The 23,180-nt window shown below is 50.7% G+C and overlaps 1 protein-coding gene across 2 annotated transcripts in view; it reads right to left on the reverse strand.

Moving 5' to 3' along the window:
* ZHX2 (zinc fingers and homeoboxes 2) overlaps positions 1 to 23,180 on the reverse strand; it is a 162,178-nt gene that overhangs the window by 72,952 nt on the left and 66,046 nt on the right. Inside the window, exons 2-3 of one of the 2 annotated variants that reach the window (XM_053208308.1) lie at positions 17,113 to 18,947; positions 16,810 to 16,880 (exon numbers count right to left, since the gene is read on the reverse strand). The gene's annotated coding sequence lies outside the window, so the exon portion shown is untranslated. The remainder of the gene's footprint in view (positions 1 to 16,809; positions 16,881 to 17,112; positions 18,948 to 23,180) is intronic. The other variant, XM_027063972.2, reaches the window with a different exon arrangement.

The raw sequence follows: 23,180 nt of genomic DNA on the forward strand, positions 1-23,180 counted from the left end.
CCACACCACCATCCGTGTATCACAGCAGCGGGCTGGAGTTCCTCGTGAAGCGGTCAGTCAGCTGAACAACCCACCCCGAACACTGTTTTCTCTTTTCACCTGAACTTCCCTTTTGCCTTGTTGTTGTTGCTTCCTGGGGATCGCACATCTGTCCCCATCCCCGCGTAGACCATTAGGAGCTGTGCCTCCGCCTCTGTTTTCTTGGGAACCCAGGACAGAACACTGCACATGTAGGGGACGGCGAGTGCACCAGGGAGAAAGCGGGCTTGGGGTCCCTTAGAACAGGAAGAAAGCCAGCATGGCGGATACTCAGTGGAGGAGACGGTAGGGGCTTGATGGGTAGAGAAGGGCGGGATCTTTTACTTAAGGTTTGGTCAGCTGGGGAAAGGAGTCTGGACATCAGCTGAATTGCACGGAGAAGCTACTGGATGGTTATAATCCTTGGGAGTGACGTGATTTGGTTTGTATAGTAAAAAAGGTAACTTTGGCAGAGGTGTGCAGGGTGGAATGCAAGCAAGACTGTAAGGGGGGCAAGGGGGGCCCATCAGGCCCAGGTGAAAGATGAGGTCTGGGCCAGGGTGGCAGAGGAGGCCTTGGAGGTGGCAGGCATCACAGTTGCCCCCGTGGACATGGAAGGAAACGGAGAAGTTCTGCAGGACCCACGGTCCGGTTTTGTGCATTTTGTTATTTTGCAGTTTGGGGCAAGTCACTATTCTCTAGCGAAAGGAAGAAAACACATAAAAAAAAAAAATTAATAGGGGCACCTGGGTGGCTCAGTCGGTTAAGCGTCCGACTTCGGTTCAGGTCACGATCTAACGGTTCGTGGGTTAGAGCCCCGCGTCGGGCTCTGTGCTGACAGCTCAGAGCCCGGAGCCTGCATTGGATTGTGTCTCCCTCTCTTTCTGCCCCTTCCCTGCTCACACTCTGTCTCTCAAAAATAAATAAGCATTAAAAAAAAATTTTTTTTTTTAATTAATGAAGATTCTTGAGGGTGGAGGCAAAGTTGCAAAAGTGCAAAGCTCATCGGCTGGCTTTGGAATTAAAAATAAAAAGAGGGGTGTGTGGGTGTTTGACAAATTATGCAAGGAAAGGCGGTTGCTTCCATTCATCCCTTTCAGGGAACAATAACCACAACATGATAAGCCGCAGTGCAATGCTTGTCTAGGTCTGAAACGTGGCCAAAGAAAGGAAAGATTAATCACACAGGGAAGGCTGATATCTCAGGGGCAGATTAAGACAACAAGCTGGCAATTTTGAGTCTGATTAGAAACAGCTAAAATCAGAACTTCCAGTTAAGGACTATACTTTACGCAGCCCTCTTTTTTGAGGGGGGCTCGGGAGTAAGGAGCGAGATTGATTTAAGTTAATTAAGCCTAGTGCTTAATTAAGTGTTCTCAGATACAAACTGTATCCTTTTTGAATGGCTAATGCAAACCTGGGTTCACAGCTCCATTAAATTTGCTGGCTGGAAGTCTTACGGCGATGGGGAGGTTTCCATTAGGTACATGAGCCCAGGCATTTTGCCAATAGCGGAGTTATGGAGTGATAGGATGGGTGACTTAGGGAAGGGACAGGTCTCCTGCTAAGGACAGTCAGGCAGCCTGGCAAAACAGAAAGGATCTAGATTTTGGGGTCAGATGGCTTCTCATCTCCACGGGGCCTCTCACCAGCAGGGTGACCTTGGCCATGTATCCTAACGGACTCCTCAATATTTTCATCACGCAAGACGCCTGTTGTGACTCCACCCTCACGCCCGATAAGGACTTCTGTCCACAAGCTACACTTACCAAAACCAAACCCCACTTAATTTCCATTTATGATTAATCAAAAATGCACACAGTAATGGCAATAGGCAACATTTACCACATGCTTCGTATGTTCGTTCCAGGTACTACTGTAAGTACATGACATAGATGAAATGCTGAATCCTCTTACCATTTCTAAGGGGTAAACACTATTATCCCCACTTTACAGAGGGGAAAACAGAGGCACAGAGAAAGACAGTAACCTCCCCAAGGTCACACAGACAGTACATGATAAAAAAGACATCTGGACCCAAGATTCTGATTGAACACAAAGAAACAGTTTTAGTTTGTGTTGGCCTGGACCTCTTTTGTCTCTCCTAAGGGCCGGCAGCCAAAGTGTCACTGCTCTGGCCTTTGCTTTTTAAACTGGAAAACAGATACCATCCCTGCTTTAACCTCCCTCGAGGAGTGAAAAGGCCCCCTGTCAAGGTGCTTAGAAAGCTTTACAGGTATGTGGTGCATAAGGATGACGATGGAGGGATTGCGTGTTCAAGCTGGAGCCTGTTAGCAACACTCACGCGCCCAGCAAATGAACTGGTGGTGATAATGAATCTCAATCAGATGAATTTGGTCACGTAGGTCATTCGGTGTTAATCAAGTGTTCGGATTTACAGAGATGGTGCCACTGCCTTCTGAGTCACCGGGTTCAGTGAACGCACGCTTTGGTAGTTTTGTGTGTGTGTGTGTGTGTGTGTGTGTGTGTGTGTGTGTGTGTGTGTGTTGGGGTATGACCTCAGGGGCTCTCTAACATGATGCTCCTATCGTCAGAAGGGACCAAATGCTGGGGCAGCATCTGTTTTAGATGCTTTTTAGAGTGGTGCCAGGGTTTCACCTTTGCTTCTCTTGTGGCATGTTCTCCCCAATGTGCTTCTCAATCTCAGGCTTCCAAAGGGACAAGGACAGCTAGTATTTATTATGGTGTCCTTGCTGAATCCTTGCACGGGAAGCAGACGGTCACAGGCTCTGGAGGCCAACAGCCTATGTCCAAGCCCCAGCCCCACCTTGGTGGGGCCTCTGGCTGGTCACTCTGTCCCTGAACATCAGCTTCTTATCTGTAAAAGTGGGGTAAGAACAGTACTTTCCTCAGAGTGGTTTTGAGGGTTCAGGGAGAGTTCTAGGAATATGTCCAACTTCAGGGCAGTACTCAAGAATCTTAGTCCTTAATTTTAAACTCATTTACTTCTCATAACAGCCCCATCGGGGAGATAAGATTCTCTCCAGAGGCACAGAGAATTAGGTGAGTGACATGTCCAAGGCCACATGTCTGCAAGAGGCAGAATGGGGATGTGAACACAGTCCCTAGGGCTGAGCTGCAGATCATTGGCGGTAAAGAGAGAGAGAGAGAGAGAGAGAGCGCGCGAGCGAGCGGGCTGGGCTGCACAGCTGGCTTTGCCACTCTGACAAAGTCACTTCAGCTCTCTTGGCCTCAGTTTCCTCATCTGTGAAATGGAATAATGCTAGTCCTTATTGTTATGAGTATCCAGTAGAGCGCAAAGTCAAGGTATTGGGCTACTATTAAATAAATGATGTGGAAGAAAAAAGAATTCCTTAGATAGACCTTCCTTTCATTTGACCTATATTTCTAGACAGACTGCCTTTAGGGCAAACCTTGGGTACCAAGTTCTGCCAGGAGACACATGGCCAACCTTGAGCTCCCAGGGCTGCGCTGTCCTTGCTGTCTAGAGAAGCAGCTTAGGACAAGCAGTACATCCAAACCAAGTGCTACCGGGGGTACACGAGGTCCCCCTCCCTGTAGTGACGGGTTCTACTTGTCACTGAAGACACCTCGGGTCAGGGATTATGATGTTGAAGACACAGACGCTGGCTTAAATGCCATGCACTGAGGACTCACTTTGAGGTCAAGGTCACCTTGTAGCTCTCAGACCAGAAGAAATCATATGACTATTCCAAGTCTGCCTTTGAGGATTCCTCCTCCCAGATGGCTTGATGCTTTCATCTGGTGGACTTTGGGAAACATGTTACTGGTTACACTGATAGTCCCGATTCTATATCCTTCCCTGTATCCATCCTACTCTTTTTTTAAAAAAAACTTAAATGTTTATTTACTTTTAAGAGAGAGAGCAAGTGAGCATGAGCAGGGGACGGGCAGAGAGAGAAGGAGACACAGAATCTGAAGCAGACTCCAGGCTGTCAGCTCACAGACTGATGCAGGGCTCAAACCCACAAACGTAAGGTTGTGACCTGAGCCAAAGTCAGATGCTTAACTGCTTAACCGACTGAGCCACCCAGGCGCCCCCCCAACCCATACTCTTTGACATGTAACCTTGTTGAGCTCTCCCACTGTGACTCTGGCCATGTGACTTGCTTTGTCCAACTGGAGGTTTGTTAGCAGACAGGATGCAAGCCAAGGCTTGCAAAAGCACCGGCACCTTTCAGATTGCACCCTTGCTCCTATGCCTGAGCAAGACTACTAGAGGGTCAACCATGTGTGGGGCTTTATCTACTCACCCCTGTCATCCCAGCTGAGGTCATCTTAGATCAGCCAACCCCAAAGATGCGGGTAAATCCAGCCATGATCAGCAGAGCCACATAACCTTTAGCTAACCTCAGGTTCATGAGTGAACCCAATCCATGAAGGCTAAATCCTGTAGATTATGAGCTAAATAAATGCTTCTTGTTGTTCATGGGTGAGGTTGGTAGTTGCTTGTTATGAAGCACTATTGTGGTAATAAATAGCTGATACACACATACATATGTATATATTAAAAAATACAGTGCATTATGGCTATGGTTATAATTTGCTACACAATCTAAACCTTCCTTTCTCTGCTTTTGGAGATACTGGGGCAAAATGTTTCCATATTGCATAGACATGCACACTCGATGTAGACCCAGTCATATTATCCCAATGAAATCCTGATCCAAGAAAATGGAAAATTCTAAAGGCTTTTCTCTCCCCCTTAGGTCTCATGCTTCTTCTTCCAGTCCACTTATTTTAAATAAAAGCCCAATGTATATTTTAAATAGATAGATAAGGTCCCACTCAATGCCACAAATCTGCCCTTCGGATGGTCAACAAGACAGTGCTTCTCCTACAAATGCAGCTACTTAGTCCTCCTACTTAGAATTGCCCCTCTGCCTTCAAACCCCATCCTCTCTCCACGACTATACAGGAGCCTTCAAAGTACCTACAGCCGCTGCCCCCAGACAGCCCTCCCTGGAGCCACCAGCAGGGCACCCGTGCTCCCCCAGCACCACCGGTGTGCTCCGTGTGGCACTGCCCTTGGCGTTTTGTTAGGTGGCAAACGCAGACAAACTGAATTCCAATCCCCTCTTACAAACAGCCCCTCTTACAAACAAGAAGCCTCGTAACTTCAGGCAAGTTCCCCAACCCCTCTGAGCCTCAGCCTCCTCGTCTACAACAAGGTGGAGATAATGAGAGTATCTATCTCACAGGACGAATGTGAGGATTAAATGAGATAGTACAGCACCAGCGCTCAGCATTGTGCGAGGCACAGTAAGCCCTTAATAGATGTGAGCTATTATTATAATTGTATGCATGGTACCATGGGAACCTGAAATCCTAGCTAGCAGTTATTTAATACTTACCATGTGCCTACTGTTTTGAGTATTTTAAGAACCGTTTTAGTGCTTTTTATACGTTTATTTCATTTTTTAAACCTCATGACAACAGTTAGGTTGTCCTATAGGTAGTGTTATCTCCAATTTATGGATGAAAAAACAGAGGCACAGAGAAGTTAAGTAACCTACCTAAGAGCATACAGCTAATAGATCACCATGATAGCACTCTCCACTCTCCCTACTTTATTACAGTTATTAACCCATCCTTCCCAATGGGGGTCTGGGATGTGTAATTAATTTGTGCCTTCTCAATGCTCAGCACATGTCAGACCATCATATTGGTGGAGGCTGCCACAGAATGTTCCGTGTCTCCTTGGTCTTTTCTCTTTCATCTCTAGCCCCCTTGAGGGCAGAGGACTGGGTCTCCTGATCCCTGCACCTGCTCCTTACTGAATCGACCGGGTGGGACCAGATGGCGCCTTGAAGAGGAAACGAGCCCCTTCTCACAGTGGCGCACACACGCTCTGGGCTCTCCACACGCCGTCTCGCAATCCAGCTTGATTCAAGGCACAGGAAGCAAACAAGGCTTTCAGCAGCCTCAGGCGAGCTGGGGTGAAATTAGTAGATTGGTGTACAAAGAAGCGTTTAATAATGCTATCACGCTACCCGTCCTCACGGAGCCGTTGTGACATTCTGCATTAAAAAAGTGACAACTCTCAATTGCTGCATGTAACGGAGGCCTGGCATCACATTGGCGCCCAGCCCCCAGAACACTTGCATTTTCTGGCGACGGATGGCACGCAGGGATCAGGGGAAACTGATGGCTTCATATAAAAATGTCTTTGTAAACCCCTCTAAGCCCTTTGTAGTGTGGTGGTTCTTCTGCTCACCTGGCAGGAGCATAATTTTTGTTACGTATTAAGGAGCTGTTTGTTGAAATAATGTTGTCATGGTAACTGGGTGGGGGGAGGGGTGCTGAAATAGTCTGGTGCTGCCCGAATTACAGCATATTAATCAAGTGCGTGGTGCTATTTAATGAGTTTCCCTGTATGCCTCCCCATAACAATGAACTCAGAGGACCCAAGGACTTGGGGTTGTGTCTTTGTCACTCTTAAAGACGTGTTCTCTTGGGGCACCTGGGTGGCTCAATCGGTTAAGCATCTGACTTCAGCTCAGGTCATGATCCTACGGTTTGTGGGTTCGAGCCCCGTATTGGGCTCTGTGCTGACAGCTCAGAGACTGGAGCCTGCTTTGGATTCTGTATGTCTCTCTCTCTGCTCCTCCCCCTCTCATGCTCGGTCTCTCTCAAAAATAAACATTAGAATTTGTTTTTTAAAAAGGCATGTTCTCTCACCCATTCCTGGTGCTGTGCTGTGTTTGCTGGATAGACGGACGGATGGACAGATGAATGCCAGAACCAAAATTTTAAATGGTTCTCATGAGAGCTGTTTCTGACCACTCTCCCACTTTACAGTGGGAAGGAATTTTGCAGAGAGTCGGGGAAAGCCTGAGAAGGGGGAAGGCACAGCCAATGATTCCCTTGCCTGAAAAAATCAATGGAAACAACAGGGAGGCAAGGCAGGCGAGTGCAGACTCGGACTGCCTGGGTTCAAATCCCCATTCCATCTCCTCCCACTGTGTCACTCGTGAGCGAGTGGCCTGCTCTCCCAAGTGGCTTGTCCCCCATGGGTGCACCTGGCTGGTGAGGGGACGACAGGTGACGCTCTTACCCAGAGTAGGTGCCCAATCACATACTGACCACCACCCCTGTGTTCCCGCCCCCACCCGGAGGGGAAAACCCCAAGGGGGCCCCATGGTGCTTTCACGGTCTAAAGGTCTAACCGGACCATGACCATATAATACAGGATTCCAAACCCAGGTCTGGTCGACTCAACTGCCTTGTTCTTTCTGAGGTTGGCAAACTTTTTCTGTAAAGGGCCAGATAGTAAATATTTTAGGCTTGCTGGGTCACATGCACTCTCTGTTGCGTGTGTGTGTGTGTGTGTGTGTGTGTGTGTGTGTGTGTGTATTTAAAATCCTTTAAAAATATAAAACCATTCTTAGCTCACAGGCTGCTCAGAGATAGGCATAGTTGGCTGATCCTTGCCATGCTGTCTTATGAGGAAACAGGAAAAAAGGAAAGCAAAGTTAAAGGAGATGTATACATGGCTTTTTCTCCCACTAAAAGTGGGTTGAAGCTACACATAAAAAAGAAAAACTTGGGTCTGGCAATTTTACTTTAAAAATCAAAATAAAACCAGCCCTGGTGATTTCTTGGGAGTCCTGCAAGGCTCGTTTTCTGGTTGACGAAGGGAGGCATGGAAAAGTGGGGTGACCGGGGCCAAGGTCACACGGCTAGTGAAGGACAGAGCTGGCACATAAACCCTAGGGGGTCTGGTGCCAGAGAACTTCACCACCACTCCATCCATCTGCCTCCACTCTGTTTTCTGTTATTCCAACACTCCCGACATCTTCCACCAGCTGACCTGGTAAAGAGCCAGACTCTGGGGTCTGGCAGACCTGTGATGCAGCCCCAACTCTACTGTCACTGAATGTGTCACTTTGGAAGTGACTCATTTTTTGGTGCCTCAGTTTCCTTGATGGTAAAATGGGGGTTATTTGCTGTACCCTGCCTCTGGGTGGTTAGGAGTTTAGCAAATGGCCTTGGTCATGGCAAATATTGCCTAAATATTACAACACTAATGGCAATAGCTGTGGCAGGCAGAAAAACAGCCCCCAGACACGCCCAGGCCCTAATCTCCAGAGCCTGTGAATGTTCTTTAAATGGCAAAGAGGAATTAAGGTGGCTAATCAGCCGACCTTAAAATAAAGGGAGTATCCTGGATTATCTGTGTCGGCACAATGTAATCACAAGAGTCGTTAGAGATTGAAAAGAGATGCGGAAAAGTCAGCTTCAAAGTAATGCAGCAGGAGGGAAACTCAACTGGCCATTGCTGGCTTTGAAGATGGAAGAACCATGAACTAAGGAATTAGGGAAGCTTCTAGCAGCTGGAAAAGGCAAGCCACGGATTCTCTACCAGAGTCTCCAAAAAGGAATGCGATGTTAGCTCAGCGAGACCCATTTCAGACTTCTGACCTCGAGAACAGTGTGAGTGGTTTCAGGCACGAAGAGCGATTGGAACCACGGAACAGATACCCTGTTGGCCATACAAAGGAGAAGCCTCATCAGCTGAGAGCTCACTTAAAGCAAAGATAGCATCCTGCCCGGGCTGGTGGGTGAGCCAGCCTCCCCTGTACGCTCACTGATGCTGCTCAAACAGCAATCCTTGGCTTAGGCATGGACACGTGACCCGAACCCCTCAACCCCAGGGCATCCGCTAGGATGGCCACCAAAGCAAAGCTCTCTTTCTGTGGGGGTTGCCGAGAGAAGCTGCTGGATCTTTGGGGGGAAAACTTGCCTGAGCGAAGCCCACACAAGAAATCTGAGTCTAGAGACAGAGAGAAGCGATGCCTGCTGACATTGTTTAGATCCAGCTGGGCTCAGGGCCAGAGCAGCTCAGACTTTTCAATTACATGAACTGCTTTTTTGTTTTTATACTTCCGTCAATTTGAATCAGATCTCTAAGCTTGTAACCAAAAGTCTGACTAATATAATTGAATATCCACTTGAGCCTTGTTACCTCCTGGTTCCAGGTGTTATCATTTCCTTGGCCAATAAACTGTGGGCTCTGAAATAACACGGAACAGGGTTCAGGGCAGGGCACCAGGGCAAGTGTTAGATGGACAAAAGGGGAAGGTGGGAGGCCATCTCTCCTGTTCAACTCAGATACAGAGTCTACTGCTGCTGGAGGAAGGAGCAGAGGACCCCTCACGTGCTGAGTGGGAGTGTGGTTTGAACCGGCACCTGGATTGTGCAGAACCGCCCGCCTTTTATGGGGTCTTCATGTCCAGTCGGGCAGGACTTAGTGAATTTCATATTAGCGGCACCTGGGACAGCGGTAGCTCCGTTTCCCGACTGAGTTTGTTTTTTCCGGTCTTGCCTCTTAAATGTGGATAGTGTCCCCGGGTTCTGTCCCCTGCTCTGAGCAGTCCCTGAGAGAGAATGCAATCACCCCATGGCCTTGCCTTGCTCCTCCGTCAGCTGTCTGTCCATCTCACTCCTTCCCAGTAGGCCTGAGGGACGTGGCACATGCCCTTTGGGAATGGTCACAGTCGCCCATGTTGATTTTTCACAAGAGAGCGAGGTGGGGGGGGTGGTGAGGCCACAGCTGGGGAGGGTGATGCAATTTGTAAATAGCCCAGTTGATGGCCTTCTCTTCCTCCCCCAGGACCACCCCTGTCAGGTTGACAACCACTGACCTCTGGGTGGAGGACTCTGGAACGAATCCCTCCTGTCCTGGGCTCGCTTATGCCCATGTTGGACATCCCCAATAGGATGAGGACACGAATACTAACACTAAAAGTTAATATCAAGACCACTGCTCCCGTAGGGCAAGGTTGCCCCTACTAAGCACTCTCCGTCAGCACAGCTCCTAATGCCACATGTCCTGACCAAACAGCCTCTCAGGCAGCTAATAACTGTGTAATCCCCATTATATAGACGAAGACGCCGAAGCTCTGGAAAAGGAAATGACCCCTCCAGGGTCACACGGCTAGTAAATGGTGGAGTTGGGATTTGGATTCATGCCATGTGGACTCCCGAGACCACGTGCCTGACCACTTGCTCTACGCTGCCCACCCCGGTCCCTGGGCGTCCCACACGTGCGTCAGCTACCACCTTCCCAGCGCCTTCTGTACCACCTGGCACGTTTTCTCTATCTGTTCACTACCACGCTCAGCAGGATCTCCCTCAGATTCCCAAGCCAGGAGTGTAGGGCTCCCTCTGGACTCCTCTGTCCCCATTTTCTGTGTTCAAGACCAGTCGGTGCTTTCTCTGAACTAGTACGCCGGGGGCAACTCCCCTCGCTTCGCCTCTGCCGTGACTGTCCGTCACAGTTCACACAGTCACACCTTCTCTCCAGGGCCATCTCTCTGCAGCTGCCTCCAACTGCGTCTTGCCTTTGATCTGTCTTACCTGCAACCTACTCCCTGCACCGTGACCACGTCGTGCATCACATCACCTGCTTGGTTTCCAACTTCCGACAGCTGTGTATTGCTTCCTGCGGAGTCCAATCCTGACCGTGGCGTTTGAGGATCTCCAGGCTTTGATTCATCCAAGCTTGCCCGTCTCAACTGCCTCGTGCTCCTCCCTCAGGCTCCACCTGCTCCAGCAACGCCGGACTTCTGGCATCCTCCAAATGTCCCAGGTGTCCTCTCCGTCTGCGTCTCTGCCCATGATTCCACAGCCACCTATCTGCGGAAATTCTCCCCCTCCCTCAGGCTCTAGTTGAAAGCCTCCTGAACCCACAGGCAGAAGGAAGGATGTTGTTTCTGTGGGCCGAAACTTAAAATCTTGCTGGTGTCAATCAGGCTATCACATGACACACCAATTTCTGCATTTCTTCCTGATTTTGATTTACTCACTCTGTGCCAGTCCCTGTTCTAAGCACATACCATAAACTCAGGAGTCCGAACTACCCTGTGAGCTGGCCCATTTTACAGATGAAGAAACTGATGCACACAGAAGTTGAATAACTTGGCCAACACTGGGGTCAGTGAGGGTGGAGCTGGGATGCTAACCCAGCCAGTCCAGCTCCAGAGCGCATGGTCTTAATGACCCTGTGGCACTGCCTCACACTGGGTGGTGGGGCCATAAGGTCCATGGGGATCCAAAGAGGGGACAGGGGCCTCAGAGGAAGCTGCAGGACTTGCTGAGTTTCAAGTGCTAAGGAGACAGCCCTGGCTGCCCGGGCCTCCAGGTGACAGCTCCCCAGGAGAGCCTATGCTGGCTGTCCCCCCTCCCCGCCAACCACAAGGCCTCCCCTCTGCTCCAAGCACTCTCAGCCCCATCCTCAGGAGCGAGAAGACGAGGCTGGACAAGGATGAGGACAGGGACCCACAGCACAGTCATCACACAGGGAGTGGAGGCTCAGGGGAAAGAAGGGGAGGGAGGGTGAGGGGTCCATGCCCCTCCTCCCCTGCCCGTGGGGCAGTGGGCAGGCTGCTGGCCAGGCCTTCTCCTGGGGCAGGGAAGATGAGGCTTCTGGCAGGGGAGCAGGGCACGGGCTGCAGAGCGGTTCTGTTCCAGTCCAAGGAGAAGCACGAGGCTGTCCACACCGGGGCCGGAGAAGGCGGGACAGATGCTCCAGGCACCAGAACAAAGGGCGCGCGCTTGTCCAGTGCCCCCTTAGAACCTCTGCTCTCGGCCAACAACCCAGGAGTCCTGACCAGCTCCCCTGAGCCTCCCAGGCCTGTTCCCCCCACCCTGGGCTCCTGTGACTGGGGAGTATTGCCCCTCCGGCCACGTGGGCTCCTCTCCCTGCCTCTCATAGATTCAATGGGTCTTGATTTCTTTAAGTGAGAACTTCTTTCTCCTGAAGATTCTCAGGGACTAAGGCCCACACTGGAGTTCCATTTCCAATTTCCTACCCATTTTTAACAAGTAGATCCCCTCTTTGACACGCTCACACTCAAATTCACTTGGTATCAATTCGGCATTTTTCCACCTTTGCTGCCCCGACTCTCCCTATGGAGGGAGCGGTTTTTGGGTGTTGACACCTGCCGAGTTAAAGGGAAGACAGGGACACGGTCTAGTCATCCTCTAGGGAGACCTGCAACCACAGCCTTCACGCACGTGCCCGTCGGGACCCTTGGAGCATCAGCTCCTACACCCGGACGACCGAGAGCAACTCCAGTTGAAGGTTTAAGCGGACTTTCCCGTTGAAAAATCATTGGAAATAAAAAGGAAGAGGCTCTGAAAAACAGGAGTCATTTGAAAAGTATGATACTATTTTAAAAAAATCTATCTGTAACAGCATTTTCTCGAACATATTGTAAGAAGAAAGCTATGCTTTCAGGGGACTATAGATAGGAGGTGGTACAGGGGAGAAGAAATAGCATTTTTTGACCAGCTTTTGTGTGCACGATCGCCCGCTAGGTCTCTTCTGCGTTTTTATCTCATTTACTCTCCCAAACAGCCCTATGGGGTGTATTATTTCCCCATTTTACAGATCAGGAAGCTCAGGGAAAGTCTAGTTCTGGACTGTTTTGTCTCATCTTGTGCATATAATTCTGGAAAAACAGCTTATTCCTGGCTAGCGCAGCCAGCTCTAATTCAAATTCTCTGGCAATTTGAAATAGAAGTCAAGCTGCCCATTGAATGGTTTTGTACCTCAAAAACACTCTGCTTTTATCAGAGTTTCTTTTGGTGGTATCCACACTCGGCACACAAACAGAGTAAGTTGTGCTAGAAGTACAGGTCAGCTGCGCTCAGCCCTATGGTCAGACTTGCGAAGCACAGATCACTGTGGACCAGTTAACTACTTGCGAGTTCATTTCATTCCATTCACTGAAAGGTAACAAAGCTCCTGAATGTAGGGGACACCCAAAGATTAAGACTCTTCACTCACTCGGGTAGGTTCTAAAGTGGGCCAGATTAATGAGGTTTTGCTGTGCTGTGCCTCTCTGAGGCAAAACAAGGCTGTTGATATAAAACATGAAGCACGGGGTGGGGTGCGGGGGGGGGGGGGGGGGTAGTGCAGGCATGCCAAAAACTGCCACAGATGCTACTGTCCTCTGCCTGAGCAGACATCACTAATCCATTGCAGCACACCATTTCTGAGATAGTCCTCAGAATCCTTCTCAATACCCTGCCCCTGGCAGCCAAGACCAGTTGATCAGCGTTGGCAGAAGATGAAATCTATTTACCATCCCTGACCTAGCCTGGTCACCTCATCTAAATAGAGGTGGCACAGAAGCTGAGAGAAGCTGTGTGACTGATGGAGCTCCCTCTTTGAAGCTGGCCAGGAAAGCCCCTCCTCCCTGTATCCGTCCCACTAAAGGCAGAAGTAAAATTGAGGTCACTTGGCAAAATGTTAGACATCTTTGAAGATCCCCTAGGCACAGGGGCAGTGCTTGTGTGCTAAGTGATTCTGGCTCACTACGGTCCTACTATCCAGCTAGGATCACGGTGTGACAGGCAGGGGAGGCGAAAGGTGGGTCCCTGAGCAAGCCCTGCAGTCCAGGTCTATTACTAACGCCTGATAAATGTTTCAGGCAAATGCAATTTTTTTTTTTTAAGGTAAAAGCAACAGCAAAGAGTTTATTGAAAGGGAAAGCAACACTCAAGAAGGGAGTGCCAGCTCTGAGAGGGGCCACCCCAGGAAGCCTGGGTCTCACCCACTTACTGGGACGTTAAAGGGAGCCGTTGAATGTTCACGGGAGGGATGGGGGATTTTTTTCCTTTAACGTTGGAGGAGCTTTGAGGGACTTTGCACATACCTAGTTTTGGTCACTTGATGCATGTGTACTGGCACTTGCCAGGAGTATACCCCGAATATCGAGTATACTCTGTGCCCTCGAGTACCCCTGGTGGACGGGTCGTTCTCAGTCCTTTAAGGCACTTACGTGCATGTGTGGGTCTCAAAAAAACAAAAACAAAAAACGAAAAAGGAGCCTGGGCATTTTATTCTTTAGTCAGGTCCCTGACTACTTGTAGGCTGAATGTTGCTTAACGCATGACATCCTGTTTTTTATTGTTCCCTCATCCCTATTCTAACCTGCCTATAACACCATCACCCTGCCTCTCTGCACAGCTGGCTCTCCTTAGGGTCCCTGGCTCCCCACACCTGCATGACTCACACGTGTAGCAGGCACTCCTTTACCCATTTTGGAGATGCCGGACCCTCTCTGCCTGTGGCGCCTGGCCCACACCGGAACAACCCGGATAGCGTCCTGGGCCACTGTATCCTGCCTCAGACATGGTTTCAGAGGTGGCCGCTCGAAGGTGCCAGCAGCGCGCCCCCATTTAGCCGACTCTAGTCTTCGGCAATCAAGGCTGCCTCGATGTCTCTTACAGGTGTGTACCCACACCAGCCCACAGGGGCCCTCCCTGGAAATGCCCTCCAGACTCTCCTAGGTCTGCTTTCAGGGCAAATATGGGCATTTTGTGGAGTCTGAGGCTTGGCGTTAGGCAGATGCCAGCCACATCCAGTTCAGGCAAGTGCAAATTTTTATCTGGAACCTGCTACAGGTCCTGGTGTAGTGGGTGGCGCCTGCATCGTTCGGAGAACTGGTCTCCCAGTGGAGGCGGCGTCACCAGGGAGGGGACAGGGAATGGGCTTCGGCTGGGAGGCTTGAGATTATGCTACCCAAGCTCCCATCTTTAGTGATTTTCTGTCTGCATCAACAGAATCTTTTGTACAGTGCTTTTCAAGTTGTTAAGACCATTTCTGCAAAAGAAGAAGGCTTGCACTGGGTTCCCTTTCACTGGGGGACAGGGAGGTCCGGAGACGTTGGACCACTTTCCAGGAGGGCCCCCAACAAGTAATAAATGGCTGAGCTGCCCTTGCCTTTGGAAGGGTGCCAGGACTACAATGGCCCATCAGAGGGAGAGCAGGAAAAATAGAGCCGCCTTGATCACCTCCTCACAGCATCACCGTCTTAGAGAGTGGGCTCAGGGGTGAAATTGCTTCCCTGTCCCCCCACCCTCCAGCTGAGCCAGGTCTTCTGACTCCCAGCCCAGAGCTCTCTCCTCTGACTCATGCTGTCCCATCACTGAGCCTGCCCCAACACTGGACACTGTCCTGTCCCAACACTGAACCTTAATTCAGGGTCATGCCCCACATGTAGAACAAAAATAGGGCTCAGGGTTATTGGCACCTACTATGTCCTGGCCTATGGCCCAGCAGCTAGTGGAAGAGGCGAGATTTGAACCTGGGAAGATCGATTCTGGGGGCCCCGCTCCTCTTAACTAGACATCACCTCCCCGGGTGCCTCCTCGTTGTTTTCCCTTTCAGTCACCTGACAATGACTTACTGAGCACCTACTATGTGCCAGCTCCTTTGAATCAAAGAACACAGCCCCTGTCCTCAAAGCCCCACTCCTGTTTGAAGATTTGCCAAGGAAGCATCAAGCCATGGCTCAAAAGCATTGTTCAGCCCTCTGTTCCCATTGCTGGTCTTCAATACCCCCTCTCCACCGCCCCCAGCACCCCCCCACCCCCAGCGCTCAGGACTCAGCTGAACAGACAGCCTATGCACAGCGACTGTCAAACTCAATTCTTATCCATGCTGTCAGTTTCTTAAAGAAAAACCCCATCTCTGGCCTCCCACTGCACCCTGCCCTCAGGGGCCCTTGATAAATATTTACAGCTGCAGCTGACCCAGGCCCAGGGGAAGAAGGCCCAGTGACAAAGCACAAAGGAAGCCTGGGGGCTCATTACTCAGACCTTCCCCTTCACAGTGGGTGTCCCTCTCGTGTACTGTCCCCACCTGGGTCTGGGTGCAATTCTTCTCACGCTAGCTTGAGTCTGGGGTACTGGTCTTGCCAAAGTGCCCCACCCCCCTTAGGAAGCCACCCTCACTGTCCCCCCACAGCCTGGGGGACTGGGGGGCTCCAGTGTCCCCCATGCCTTCTTTTCGGGTCTGTGTCGCCTGGATCAGAGCTCTACATGGTATGACTAGCCGGTTAATCTTTCGGTGGTCCTGGCATGGGACAGGAGCCTCTGGCCAAAACCCCCACCACGCTTGGAGAGCTGCCCACCCCATCACGTTCACCACGTGCTGTGATATGTGTGTCTGTCAGGTGGTAGTTCAGGTACAGCAGGGGCCGGTGGACAAGTGAGCTGAGGATCATCTCATCCAGCAACTTCCAAACCGTTTTATAGCAGAACCACACCAGACAGGTAGCGCTGAGAGAATGTGCACACTCACAAGCCCCCTCACTCTCCCTAAGTCCGCTACCCCTCACCCTAGAACCCCTGGGGGTTCTAGGTCATCATGGAACAGTCTGTAAAACACTAGTCAAAACCACTCCTTCCCTCAACACCGATGCTTCTGCAACCTGCACTTGAATTCTGCCAGTGACAGGGAACTCACTACTTGTAGTGGACACCTACGTCACCTTTGCGTACCTCTTCTGGTAGGAATTTTTCCTTAGGTTGAGCCAACAGCTGCCCACTTTTCTTCAATGACAGCCCTTCATATGTGCAAAGGTGGCTTTCTCACCTCACCTCCTCAGGTCTCCACAGGGCGATGGGTTACAAACTGGAGGGGACCAGGTAATGTCCCCTCTCTTCTAAGAATACCTCCCTAATCCTGGTTAAAGGCTCCCTGAAAACAATTCCAGGCCCAGGCCCTCAGGATGGTGCATCTGAGCAGAGAAAGGAAGCCCAGCCACCTACACACTCTGTTTGCTTCTGGAAGGACCCCTCTGAATTGTGAGGGACTCACACCTAGCTTCTCTGTGCCATTTCCAGGTGCATCTGGAGGGAAACGGTTTGAAGCTGCAAAAGTCGGACGCCCTCAGGACAGGCTCCAGGACCGGCCGCCCGCGCCCCCTACTCATCCCCTTCCCCTTCTTGAAATCCAGCTGAGGTTGCATCCAACGCATTGTCACTCACCAGTCCCGGATTGCTTACATCCTGGGAATCTTGGTATGCTTGAACTCCAAGAGCAGCCAGTGTGTCAAGACCTACGAAGAGGAGAAACTCAATGTTAAAAGCCGGGCCGACCACCTGGGTGTCCAACTCTCTTTCCAGGGGGGATGGAGGACTGGGAGACTGGGATGGAGATGGGGGGTGGGGGGGGGGCGGGGAGAAAGGAAAGTAAATGATAAGGACAAAGCTGCTCGTGAAACCAACCTCAAAACCTCTGGGCTTTGTGGGGATGCTGAGAGGAGAGGGGAAAAACAAAAAGCCCCTCACCCTGGGTGAGTCAGCAGCTTGTTGGGAAGCAGGCCTTTTAGGAGGGGAAGCCAAAAGCAGGATCGGATGGGGTGGGGTGGGGAGGTGTCCCGATCCTCACTCCGGCTCTCCTGGAGTCTTTGGTGTCTGCTCCTAGCAGCGGCTGGCCGGCCGTGGTTCCATTTTGATGAAGGTGAGGGGGAAGAGGCCTGGGCACAGGCCTCCAGTCAAAAAGGCACCGCAGTCCTTAAAGCAAAAGCCCCAAATGCGTGTTTATATCCTGGGAGGCTCCTGCCAAGCGAACCCCGTGTGCTTTGAAAATTCCTCTGGAGAGCTGTAGCCGGAGGAATAAGGCGTGTGCCCGGCTCCGAGGCTGCGTTCCCAGCATGGCAAGTTGAGGCCTGAGCTCTAGAGGTTTCTGCAGCCGGCGGAGGCCCACCTGCGGCGCACGTGTGCGCGTGGAGCTGCGTGCTGATGAGCCGTGGAGGCCACTCTCCTCACTCCCCACACCCAGGCTGCCTCTAAAGCAAAACTTGTCTTTTCTTGTTTCCCTACGAATTCAGAGGTGAGCAGAGGTTTCTCTTATCCATCGATGCCTGTTTGCAAGGAAGAACCTTTTGACTGGGGAGAAAAAAGAATCTTCATGGCAATAGTTGCCGTCATATACCTGCTCTGTGTTCTTGTTCTTCAAGAGGGAAGTCGTGTCACCTGGGAGCTGGTGGAGAGAACAGCGTCGCAGACCCCACCCAGCCCTACAGCGTCAGAACCTGCCTCCCAACAAGCTTCTCGGGTGATTTCTGGGCACACTAAAGCCCGCCAGGTTCTCATCCATAATCTCGGAAGGAATAGTAATATCCGTCAATAACCGTGGAAGGAAGGAAGTCATAGCCCATTCTCCAGGTGAGGAAACAGGCTCACGAGGCCACAACTCGCTTACTGCTGGCGACTGGTAGAGCTGAGCCAAGCCCGTGCTCGTGTGATTCCCAAGCCGGTGTTCCTTTCCACTGCGTGGTCTCGTGATCTCGGGGAAGCAGAATGCGAGGGGGAAGGGATGGGCAGGCCCAGCTGGGTGGGAGGGCTGGGGAAGGGCAGTGGGGGGCCGGGGGATGACCTCAGGCCCCAGAGAGGGAGGGTCCTGGGTGTCCTGGAGAGCCTTCAGAGAGGGAGGCGTTGCATGCTGCACACTGATTTCCTCCTCCTCCCTTTTTGTGAGGGCCCACAAAATTTCCCAGTTAAAGGTTCTGGGCCTTCCTCCTGCAGGAGAATTCAAGCTTCTGTGTTAATCCCAGCGATTAATTTATTTGGATTGCAGAGTGTTTGGGGCTCCTGCCCACTGCACTTAGAACTAACCATCCAGTGAAAGAAGGTCCTGGAAGACCAGCTAGCCTTAGTATTCCAGGCACTGACTTGTGGGAGGGACAATACTCTGTGAAGCCCATTTTAGTTTAGAAAGAGCTTTTTATCCATTAACTAATCGCTTAAAAGAACTTGGGAGAGGTGCCTGGGTGGCTCAGTCAGTTACGCGGCCGACTCTGGCTCAGGTCATGATCTCAGAGCTCAAAGGCTCGTGAGTTCAAGCCCTGCTTCGGGCTCTGTGCTGACAGCTCAAAGCCTGGAGCCTGCTTCCAATTCTGTGTCTCTCTTTCTCTCTGCCCCTCCCCTGCTTGCACTCTGTCTCTCTCTCACAAAAATAAACATTAAAAAAAAATTAAAAAAAAAAAAAAAACTTGGGAGAGTGTCATCAGTGCTATTTTGCAGTTGAGGAAAATGAGGCACAGAGAAGTTAAGTGATTTTCCTGAGGTCACACAGCTTGTGGGCAGGCTGGGGTTGAGGTCCTCTGACGGCTCAGCTGCTCCTGATGGGGAAAGAGATCATGTCTGTCACAGGCTTATGATGCTCTCACTTAGTTTTGCCTAACTCCCCATGGCCTTGCTCTACACTCGGCTCACAGAATGGGTTTGCTGAATAGACTCATGGACCAAGAAGAAAATCGTCCACAGCCCACACAGGGTGTGTGACTGTTACCTTTCTCCAAGGAAACTGGCCAGCTGGCCTTCTTGGCTTATCAGGTAGTCACGTATTACCCTATGTATCGTTCCTTCTACTGCACTGGCTTCCATAAAGCAGGTGAGCTCACACAGGGTATATAGGGGAAGGATGTCAACAAAATCTGGAGGTGGCAGCAGTTCACAGGCAAACGCTCCCAGTACATGAATGCTTTGCCCCAGTGACGCCAGCCGGATGCAAAGCACCCCCCCACCCCCACCCCCGGCCCCTGGGGAAGCCTGAGTGAGCAAGGCAAGCCTGGAGGCCTCGCTGTCCAGTCGCCCTACGTGCTCCACACTCCTCCTCTCGGCTCAGCGTGGCCACATGCTGTCTTAGAAGCTCCTGTTGCTCGGGCCTCACGGATCTTTGTGCAAAGGCCAAGGGCTAGACCACCTGTCTCTGCTACGCTGTGGCAACAGCTGCAGCTGTCCTCACCTGGAACTTCTGACAAAGGCGTTGTCCCCTCCTGCCTTCGCAGCCTCAACCCTTCTCTAGCCCCTCCCATCAATGCCCCCTCTTCCTTTTTAAAATAGAGCCCCTGTAGTGACTCGGGCCCTAAGTTATTGATTTTTTTTTTTAATTCAAAATCTAGCATGCCCTTTGAACTGTGTTTGTTTCAATACTAGGATTGAGCTTTATTACGGAGTTGCATGGAGAGTGATGGCTCCGCTGTCCCCCAACTGTCCCCCAAGGTGCTGCGATTTTTGAATTTTCAGTTATCATTACAATCATCCAGCTGAATGTAAGTTGCATTATAGGTACTAATATCTATATATAATGTATACTATATATAGTTACTGAATATCGAACATGTCAATACTGAATACTGACTACATTAAACGTTTGATTAAGTCTTTAAAAATTTTTTTTTAATGTTCATTCATTTTTTGAGAGGCAGAGAGAAACAGAGCATGAGCGGGGATGGGGCAGAGAGAGAGGGAGACACAGAATCCGAAGCAGGCTCCAGGCTCTGAGCTGTCAGCACAGAGCATGATGTGGGGCTAGAAATCACAAATCGTGAGATCGTGACCTGAGCTGAAGTCAGATTCCTAACTGACTGAGCCACCCAGGCGCCCCTTGGTTAACAGTCTATATTAAGTACCTGATTCTGTGCTAAGCACCAGATAGGCATAAAAAAAGAAGACCCAGTCCCTACCTTTAGGAAATTCACAGTATAAAAAAGGAGGAAGATAAAAAATAGACTGACCGTTGAGGGTCCAACTCTTGATTTTGGCTCAGGTGATGATCTCATGGTTCGTGAGATAGAACCCCACGTCAGGCTCTGCATGGACATTGCAGAGCCTGCTTGGGATTCTTTGTCTCCTCTCTCTCTGCCCTCACCAACACCACTACCCGCCCCCCCCCCCCGCCAAAATAAAAAATAAACATTTAAAAAATCAATAATGGACTGAGTCTGAGAAAGGACAATGTGATAGAGGTAGTATGGGGTGGGGGAAGAAGCTAACAGATGCCTCATTTGTCTCGGGATAAAGACCACACTCCTTACCCCAGGGCTTCCAAGGTCCCGATGGGCTCATCTCTCCCTGCCTCGCCTCACTCCAGTGTGTTCTGGGATCCCTGACTGCCAAGCTTCTTGAATCCGTCTATCATCCTTTAGGCAGCCACACGGCTACACTTAGTCTCTTCCTTCAATGCCCTGTCCTCCTCCTTCCCCTAATTAACCCCAACTTACCCTGTAGGACTGAGGGAGGCAACACATAAAACGCTTAGAATCTTGTCAGCAGGTATCGTAGCTACTATTATTACTGACATTTATCACTCTCCTCCGCTGGCCAGGTGATTCTTGAGCAGAGGGAAGCAGAGCAACTTGCAATGGAGCTGCACAGCGAATTATTGCCAGAGCTGGGAGGGGTCTCCGTGAATCAGTCCTGTTTTCCCTGTTTACCCTCGGACCCAGCCTGAGAGACACCTGGTCCTAACCAGCATGGGGAACAGCGCTGGTCTAGGAGACAGGACTTCTGAGTCTGAGTCTCACACCCTTGTGCTGTGCCTTCACACCGAGGACTCGACTCCTTGGGACCCTGGATGCCTCACCAACCAAGTGGGGTTCTATCAGAACCTCCTCGTTGGGCCGCACCAGGGAACGGACACCTTGGTGCCGAGCACCGTTCCTGCGTGAGGAAGACGGCAGCTCCCGTTAGGAGCATTATAAATGAATTAAAGGACGTTTCGATGTTCTTCAGCCTCGACACGTGCACGTATTTCCAGTCTTCCTGGCTCAGGACTCCTTTCACCAGAAAGTGTTGGTCATATGGAGCAAAATCCCAATGAGGAAAAATCTGCCCATGGGATTTTCCCTCCAGCTCCCCTGCTCTTTCCCTTGTGGCCTACTTTAAGCCTCCTGGATTGCTAGACACCTGAAGGAGGAAAGGGGGGGAAGCTACTTGAACCGTTTGTAGGAGAAAAACACCCCCCACCCTCCACGGTCACCCCCACTAACACAATTTATTCCATTCCATTTCTTCATTCAGCAAACATTTAGCAGATGAGTAAGAAACTCCAGGTCTGGTAAGCAGGTCATTATGTCCTGAGGTGATGGCCTCATATTGAGGAGAGGGCAAGGAACCCATGGAATAAAGGGGAGGGGGTGACGGGCTCTGGCTGGGGCCAGTCCAGGCTGGACATGAGACAAAGGTCAAGTACAAAGAAGGTGGGAAGCTACAAGTCACTTCTGAGAAGCCATCATTCTGTAAGCTGGAAGTATAGTTTTAAGTTGCCTGTCTCTGCTCCAGAAAACGTTTCACCTTGATCACCAACAACAGCCTTTAATTCAAAAAGAGCATCACTAGTGAGTGGCTAATGCAACGGCCACCATTTCCCGAGTTCTTGTTCTGTGCCAGGTACTGAGCTGAGTCCTCCAGGGGCCGTCTCTCTCTCTCTCTCACGGCAACTCTGAGGAGCATGTATTCATGTACCCATTTTATAGATGGAAACCTGAATCTCAGAGCGATCAAATACACTGCCCCATGTCACAAGAGTTGAAAGTCCAGCACTGGGGTTTTGAACTCTGGCCTGACTGGATAGTCCTTCCATTTCCCCCCCCATACTGGCCTCTTAAACTTTGGCTCCATGGCTGGAGTTGCTGGCAAACTGGGCTACCTCTCCCCCAAGCCCAACCTACTCTTCTACTAAGACCCCCAAGAGTACAGAGAATGCTGAGTTCATAACCTCCCTGTGGTGTGTGGGTGCAGCTTGACGTCTTGAATGAGAACGCTGAATTCTGCTCTAGAATTGATCTGTATTTGTTTCCAAATATTTCCTCTTCAAAACTGTTAAGCACAATGAACACTCGAGGAAGACGTGCCCAGCACCGGGCAGGGCACGGTCTGTTTTGCTTACTACTGTCCTCATTCTTCCAACAATGGGCACTATGGACCAGGGCTGGGGAGGTAAGGTGAGCCCTTGCAATGGGGCTGGAGATAGAGACTTCGAAGACATTATGGTGCCAACGAAGCACATGGCAATGGCAGCAAGAGCACCAGGAGAGGCACATGGGAGTATAGCAGAGGGGGGCACATCTGAAAGGCGAAGAGGGGAAGGAAGACGAAAAAGCTGGAGAAGGGTGCGTGTGGAGCCCTGCTGGACACAGATACCGGAAGCGGGCTGGAGTGGCCATAGCCAAGCAGGCCAGAGAAACAGCAAGGGCCAGACTTTTCAGAGCCCTGCAGGCATTTCAAGGAGTCGGGTCCTTATACCTGTGAGTGATGGGATTCTCCATGCCTGCCGTACCTGGCACATGGTGGCCCTCAAAAGTAGCTGCTGAACGGACAGTGGAATCCTGTTTACCCCGGGGTCCCCTTCACATCCTCCAGCAATCTGACAGGCATTGCCTGGGACCCTGCCATCTTTACAAAGGACAACCACAGGGCAATCTGATTTGTGTAGGGAAAAATTGTCCCTGGGAACCTGGCCTCAGCCTCGAGGCTTTGGGGAACCCTGGCTCAGGTGGCTCCTGGCAGATGTTTGGGGATGAATACACCTTTGATTACAGCTCATGTTTCAGAGGGAAAAACACAGCTCC

This window comes from Acinonyx jubatus, chromosome F2 (assembly GCF_027475565.1).
Source record: "Acinonyx jubatus isolate Ajub_Pintada_27869175 chromosome F2, VMU_Ajub_asm_v1.0, whole genome shotgun sequence".
In the NCBI taxonomy this organism is placed as follows: Eukaryota; Metazoa; Chordata; class Mammalia; order Carnivora; family Felidae; genus Acinonyx; species Acinonyx jubatus.